Source organism: Merops nubicus, unplaced genomic scaffold (genome assembly GCF_000691845.1).
Source record: "Merops nubicus isolate BGI_N331 unplaced genomic scaffold, ASM69184v1 scaffold16918, whole genome shotgun sequence".
NCBI classification, from domain to species: Eukaryota; Metazoa; Chordata; class Aves; order Coraciiformes; family Meropidae; genus Merops; species Merops nubicus.
The window spans coordinates 176,049-182,235 of record NW_008625289.1 but is presented as its reverse complement, the minus strand read 5'-3'; positions in this window follow the sequence as shown (position 1 = coordinate 182,235).

The window sequence follows — 6,187 nt, the reverse complement described above, 5'->3', positions numbered from 1 at the left end:
TGCTACTGAGGTGATGAGTTGATACAAAATGCAAGAGGAGTTCACGCCACCCCACCCACCCCCCCCTTCAAATTTTGTGTCTAGTGCAGCCTCCAAGATTTATTTTTTTATATGTTGTAATCTAACAAAAGGCCATAGGCAAATTTTTAGTCTTCTACTGTCTGGTACCTCTGGCTCCCTTTTCCTCCAAGTTGAGGGAAAACATGGCGCTGTAAAGAGATTACAAATAACCAGCAGTTTGGGATATGTATTAATGTATGTGAGACGCGGAGCAGGAGCTTCGACAATTCTGGAAAAGGAGCGGGAGGCGGTCTGCTCTCGGCGGGTAGAGGGCGGTAGAAAGTCCGGAGCGCTGGTGAGGCAGCATCTGTCCAAAAAACTTGCATTTAAAACGATGCATTATTTTGAGAAAGCTAGACCCGCTCATTTGTAGAGGGCAGCTGACCTTTATCCCAGCGCTCATGATTAGTTTCAAACTGTGTTTGCCTTCATAACAAATAAATTGCAAACCACAGCAGAGCAGGTCGGTCAGTGTCCTGCCTGTAGCGTAACCAATGCTATCGGCCTCAGCATTGTTGCTTGAGAAGGATGAGCGCCAGGGTTAAAAGCTGTGTTGTTAATTACAAATGGTACTAAACTACTTTGAAGACCTTGTTTGAGACCTTGTTGCTGAATATGTACATTGCTGTAGACTCTCCCTCTTTTTATTTTTGCTGTATTGAAAAAGTTTTTTTACCTGGAAAAGCACATGCAAAGAGGGAAAAGGCACCTACCTGGGTTTGGACGAGTTTCTCTTTTTTTTGCATGTTTTCAAGTAAAAGCTTGGTTTAACTTTCCTCTCCACCCCCACCCTTAAAGGAATTAAAGCCTGCAGTCATTAAATGCCTTAATGTTGCAACTCCCATACTGTATCACAGTACAGACGTCTCTGGCAGTTTAGGAGTATTTCATTCCTTTGAAGTGATGCAATCTGTACGTTGCTGTAGTTCAACTTGTAACACGTCCCATCTACTGTTGAAAATAGTATGAAGCATTTGTTGGCAAGATTGCATTTCAGTTAGTGTTGTGGTTAGGAACTGTTTCCAGCTGTTCCTGTAGGAATAGTCAGGAAGATAAGTTATCTATTTAATTTTCATTCTTGTAAATGAAAAGCAACTGGGCCGACCTGTCAGCCTATTAAATAGTCCTGGAATATATATTTACTGAATTGTTGGGTAACTGCCTTGTTCTGAGCCACAGAAGTAATGTGGTTTCTCTGTGGCACATGTTGTGTGCAAGGGGTGGCAGCACAGAAAAAAGGGGACTTGATGTATTACCTTCAATCCCTAAAATGAGGTTCATTAGCTCTGTTTTATTGATCGTGGTGACCTAAACAGTTGTGCGGTTTGCAGACACACGTGCAACAGGCTAGGAATTCCTGATGTGTGAGTAGTAGTAAGTCGTGCCTTTACTGAGTAACGGAATAAAGGATACTGTTTTTAATCCTGTCTACTGGGAATGCAAACCATTTCCTACCCCAGTTCAGGGAGGTGGAAATGGAAGTGGTTTACAGAACTGCGTGAATAGAAATTTGTTTTTCCTCTCCTTCCTGTCTCTAGCCCTTTCTTTCAGTGCAATTTTTTACACTGAAATGACCCCTACTGGCTACACTTATAAGCTTTTTTTTTTTTTTTTTTTTTTAATTTATTTTTGAAGCTTCATCCATGTCTTACTTGAGAGTTTCAACACATAGTAGGCTACAGCAAACTTAAAGAGCAGGAATTGCAGTGGGTAAAAATACTTGTCTGTTAACTTAGTTTTTAATGCGCTTGGTATAAGCGCATTATTTCACTCAATACTTGATGAAAAAGTCTGTGGCATCTGTTCACTGGTAGCCTCTCTTTCTGAAACTAGGAATGGAGTAGTCTTTTTTAAACAGAAATCCGTTAAAATGAAATCTGTTGCAAATTCTAGGTTCTTTTCTTTATCCTTCTAAAACCTGAAGGGATTCTTCGTTCATTTCACCACCTTAACTATTCACATCTTTTTGCAGTTGTAAGGCTCCATTTGTGGCATAATGCTGAAGTATGTAAATGCCCCTCTTGGATGTAGTTGTGTTCTTGGTAAAGAACAATTCTGAGATCAGCTTCCCCTGGCACAGGTTGGTACCCTGCCTGAAGGGCAATTTTGAGAGACTTTGCACGCCTCCAGCCTTTGTTGGCTTTACTGGGGTAGGGATGCTGCTGGGTTGGGTCAGTGAAGTGTCAAGAGCCTATAGCCCCTTCCAAACACTTTTAGCATTGAGAAGTTTTGAGCTCAAAGCAGGGACTGCACTTGGTCTCTGCCTTTGAAGGTAGACCTAGAGCCACCCCCTAATAAGACTGAAGTTCTCCAGAAACACGTTAGCCTTGGCTTCTGCAGCAGTCCAGCTGGGCAGGAGCTTCTGCTTTCCAAGGAATTGGAAAGCTGTGGAAAAGCTCTGCCAAAGAAGTTCAGTTGCTCTGTGAAGGCATTTCTTGTGATGATTCTCTTTTCTTAGTTTCAACACTCCCCCAGTTTCTGGTGCTATTAGATGAAGAAGCCTTGATTGCTTTGCTAAGCTCTTCTAAGACATAGCAGTAGCAAGTAAAATAACACTGACTGAGCTGAAATTATTTTTAACTGTTTAATAGAAACATAAGTTTTTGCTATATGTTTGAAATGTGTAGTTAACAAAACCACTAGTCTCATGTGTTCTTAGATTCCTTTCAGAATAAACTTCCATATGAATTAGTGTCTAGGTAGCTGTTGAGAGAAGGTATTTCTGTTTCTGTAGCTTACCAATACTGTGGAGTACTTTTTTTTTTTTTATGGGGATTGGGTTGGTTTTTTTTGTTTGTTTGTTTTTCTTTTTTTTTTTTTTTTCTAAGGAATGTATTCTTTTTGCTTACTGTAGGTAATTTAAGGCTTACCTTGAATGCTCAAGGCTTGTCTGCCTAGTGCGTAGCTTTCGAACTGGGGTTCTTTTGGGACTAGGAGAAAGCTGCTATAGCAGATTTTAGGCAAATACCAAGAAGTGTATTGGTTAAACCTCTGGGAAGATGATATAAGCTTCCCCTACTGTGGCTCTTCCTAATCTCTTCTAATGAACTGCTTTTTGGGAGCTTGGAGCATTACTGTCTGATTCTTGTGGAGTGTAAGAAACAAACAAAAACTTATGCAGTGAATGGTTGGGTGTTTTGATAAATAACACTTCAGATAAATATTGATAAATGATAAATAGTTATGATACCCATGTATGTACAGAGAATTTCCTCCACTAACATCAAGTGTTAGAACTGATGATGTAGTTGGACTCAATCAGTATTAAATGGTGCACCAAATGATTGTTGGCATGAAGGCAGTCAAAATACTTGGTTCAGAAGCTGTCAGCAATCCAGACTATAGGGGAAGAAAATGGAAAAGTTATTCATGGCATAAAAAAAAAAAAAAATTATCATAAACATTATTGAACTTGTGAAACTGGATTGAGAAGTAATTCTTTGATTGCAATGTTCAGCTTCTGATATGCTAGTCTTGATTGTATTTAACAGTCCCCCTCCCCTAGCCACCAGAAAACAGTTACTAGGCACACGCTGACTTCTTATGCACAGGCTGGATAATTTATAAGCTATTTCTACTCTGTCTTGGGTCAGTGCTGAAATCTCAACATCAGTAAGAACATGAAAGTTTGAGTGTGGCATGGGATTTTAATTAGATCAGGTGCTTGTTTAACTTGCAGATATTTTCCTCCATTTCTGGGCATCATGTTTCAATTTCAGAAGTCACTTGGTTCCAGTATTTCAACAAAAATGAAACAAAGAACTCCAACAGATATAAGGAGGGATACTGATGCAGGAATTGGTAGGTTTTTGTTGTTGTGGATCAGCAGTTAGTTTAGAACTAGAAATCTCACCATGGATAGACAGAATGACTAAATCTCTTAACTTTTGCAAGAATAATACTCTCTCTTAGTTTTTAAGCCATTTGATTTCACCTGATTATGTCAAGCATCCTCTGCTGATAGGAATTTTTTTCCCATAGAAAATGGTTATTTCATCAGGTTCCCCAAAATCATGCTGCTTATAAAGATTTTTTTTTTTTTAAACTACCTTCAAATTCATCAGATGGTAATTTCTGCAACCCTAGGCATGTTTGCTGTTTTAAGTTCCCTCTAGCTGATTCAAGAATACTTGCATAATTTAACTGCTTGCAAGTCAGTACTTAGTCAACCAGAATGTAATTTGATTGACAGGTGTATTATACAATGATTAATCCATTAATATGGTTCAAAAATGCTGCCTTCTTCCCCTTTTTCCTTTGCACTCCCTTCAAGGATTCTTCATCTCAATGAGCAAAGCTAATAGCATCTTGCAGACAGGACCAAATGTTTCTCTGTTTTAATACATTAAATACTCTGTAGAAGTAGTCTATTAAATGGTCTTGCAGTTTGTGAACTGCTTTCATTTGAGAACGCATTAAATCCACCGGAAATGTAAACTTGGAAAATGGTGAATTCAGGATTTTGCCTGAGATACTGTTTGCCTTGACACTGTTTTTGTAGATTGAGGATATTATGTTTTAACTCTACCTTTTGCTATGTATGCAAGCAATTTCAGAAAGGACTGATAGTGACATAGAAAGCTTATGTATATGGAGAAACTTACTAATATAAACAAAGATGGGAAGATAACTTTGTATAAAGGCTATCTAGATTAAATTCCACATAAACACAGGGATTAAAAAATAGTCCCTGAGGAAGCTGTAGTCTAAACAGACTAGTTGGGCCATGTTTGGGTGAAGTAAGCCTGCAGAATGTATTGGGATGAGTGGAAGCAGTTCACACCTTTACCAGAGGCAATATTCAGTCTCAGCAGCTTTCTCTGGGTACACTGGGTACTTAACTTCAGAATCTCCAAATCATGTTAACAGCTTGTGGGTCATGAAGTCTTTCAATAAGAAAACAAACAAGAGAGCCTGGGGTTGTGGACAGGAGGAAAGGCACTGGCTCACAGGCATGCACCCATTCCCATGGTCTTACTGATTTCCAAAATTTTGTCTTATATAGCTAGCTACCTTGACACTGACAGGCTTTGGGTGTTTTTTCTTAATTAGTGAAAAATCCAACAAGTGTAATGGTTCCGAATCTGTTAGAGCCTGTGAATCTGTTGGGTCACTTATCCTCAAAACAAACTGAGGTGTTTTGCTGTAGCCTATGTTGTGCTCTGTTCAGGAATTTTTTTTGAAAGGTTGAATGTATGCATCTGGTCTTCCTTCCTCTACTGATGGCTGCTGATAAAGCTGAGGTCATACTGATAATCCTATTACGTTTGCTAATACAAAATGTGCTGCTTTGGTAATGGAAACACTCTTGTTGATGTCTATCTCTAAGTTAGGTTTTAGAGAAGGAAAAAAAAAGTCTTGACTATTTCTAAATTGAGGCTATGCAGAGTTTTTCCTGTAGTCTTCTGTTAGTAAGAGATAGGGTGTGATTCTGAAACATCCTGCAATTCTGCTGTTGGATATTGGGTTTCTTCTAAGAGTGTGGACTGTTCTTGGTAGAAGTTGCTTTAGTCATAGCCCTGTTCAAGAATTTGTCTTAGACAAAACTCCTGCTTCTGTCAGCCTTGTCTCTGCTGAGCAGCCTCAGGCAGCCGCCGGCCAGCGCGTTGTTTGCAGCGGAGCTGACGCGCCTTGATGCATCTGCTGGTGTCTGAAGCGTGTGGGTGCAGACTGCAACTTGAAAATAAAATTGGAATTTTAGCCTCCTTTGGAAAATGAGTATGAAGGTTTGGCCCTTTCCTGAGGCTGTTGCAATTACTTTTTAAGGAATTTACTAGAGCTAGAGGAAAAATCTGCTCGGACAGCTGAAATGCTGCTGTCCATCCCCATTCTAATCAGGGGAATGCTGGCAGAGGCTCTGACCAGTTAAACCCTGAGACACTGTGTAGTATTTTCAGTCAACTGTTTACAAACAAAGTGTGCTTCTGGTCATAAGATGAAATTAAGATATTTGCAAGTCTTTTTTCAGGTCCTTAAATATCTAGGGGTCAGATTTCAAACCTAATTATTTATAATTTAAGACCATCTTTGGGGCAGAAGGCTATTTGAAATATTGCTCAGTCTTGGGGGAAACACTAATAGTGAATGTTGTAAAATAACAAAAAGCCGAACAACCTTCCTGCCCCGC